The following is a 1,496-nucleotide window of genomic DNA, read 5'->3' as shown; positions in this document are numbered from 1 at the left end:
CCTCGTTGCCGTCGCGGGCACGCGACACTGCGCAACGTCTTTCACCTCGTCCAACGCACACACCACACCTTTCCCACCTCCTTCAACACACTTCTTTCCTCGTATTACTCATTTGAGACGACGCCGAGGGTAGACCGCGCGCGCGCTGGCGCCTCTGGTCCGTAGCCTCTCGGCGAAACGTCCAACGATCGCTCGTACGCCGGTCGCGCCGGGGCGCGACCGCTGGCGCAAGCAGTCTTCGTTTCGCTGAAACGACCCTCAGCCAGGCGTGGTCCGGGAATTGTATCCGTGGACCGCAATGTGCGTTCGAAATGTCGATGTTCATGTGTCCTGCAGTTCACAAGTTGACGCGCAATTAGCTGCGTTCTTCATCGACCCACGAGCCAAGTGATCCACCGTTCAGGGTAGTAGTTTGTGTACACACGTTTGTTGCGTGTCTCTCTTACAGATCGTCTCTGAGTGATTGAGCTTTCGAAGGCCCTTCGATCAGCCTGGCCGCGCGTCCGAGCGACGCGCGGGCCGCCGCCCCCGTGGCTACACGGGGACCGCGGCACGTAAAAGTTTGCCGCGCGCGACCGACGCGTACGGGAGATCCGCACGGTCGGTGCACGCGGGGTTGGAGTGCGGCCCGTCGCCGCGCGTCCGAGACCCGTCCCGAGATCCGTCGTGCAGCAACGCGGCATTCGCCGCGCGCGCGCGCGCACGACCTCTCGCACGGCTGTCTCTCTTTGCGCGTTGGCTAAGAGCGCGATCGCTAAGAGCGTCTCTCCTCACCAGGGTCTCGCGCGGTCTCACGAGACCACCGAGTACGCCGTGGTGGAGAGCCGGGGCGGAAGTTTCTTTCAAAAACCATCGGGCGTGTGAGAGCCCTCACGCGGGCGGCGCGTATCGCATTCGAGTGTTCAAAGTAGGCTTTTCGCTTCGTTCGACACGCCGCGGAGCACGCGGACACCCCCTTTCGCTTTCGAGTGTTCAAATTGTACGCCGTAAGTGTGTACACACGTGTATACACCACACGGGCGTGGGGGTTTTGCGTGCGTACGGGCGTGAGCGTCGCCGTGTCGTCGCCTCGCCGCTCAGGTTACCACCGGTTCGCGCCGACGCCCCGGCCTGGCGGCCGTGCGGCAGTCGGCGTCCCGCTTCTTAGCGATATGCTCCTCCTCCTCTCCTCCCTTAGGCAGGGAGAGAGGTGTTTTCCCGGTGCTCTCTCCTCTCTGCGCGTGTCGACGGTCCCCCGGCGGCGCCGTGCGGCGCGCGCCAAGAGCGGAACGCGTGCGAGAGAGACCACCAGGAGGGACGCGTCGGAGGCTCGGAGATACGCGGTCCCTCGTCGCGAGCGTACCCCGCCGCGTGTAACGCGGTCCGAGGACGCCGCCGCCCGCAGCGACTGATATATACCGTCAATTCAGCGTCGCCACGGGTCTTGTCCATCCGTCAATTCGCTTGGTTTGCGTTTGGTCTCTGTTATATAGTGCGCGCACGCGTGGTGCACGCAC

The 1,496-nt window shown here is 63.9% G+C and overlaps 1 non-coding gene across 1 annotated transcript; it reads right to left on the bottom strand.

Annotated features, from left to right (window-relative positions):
• Positions 1-252: 252 nt before the first annotated feature.
• Positions 253-407, bottom strand: LOC113563328. The gene has a single exon (XR_003407412.1). It is a non-coding gene; the product is annotated as a 5.8S ribosomal RNA (ribosomal RNA).
• Between the last annotated feature and the right edge of the window lie 1,089 nt (positions 408-1,496).

This window comes from Ooceraea biroi, chromosome 13, assembly GCF_003672135.1.
Source record: "Ooceraea biroi isolate clonal line C1 chromosome 13, Obir_v5.4, whole genome shotgun sequence".
Taxonomy (NCBI): Eukaryota; Metazoa; Arthropoda; class Insecta; order Hymenoptera; family Formicidae; genus Ooceraea; species Ooceraea biroi.
Note: the sequence above shows the minus strand (reverse complement) of the source record. Positions and strands in the feature narration are given on the sequence as shown.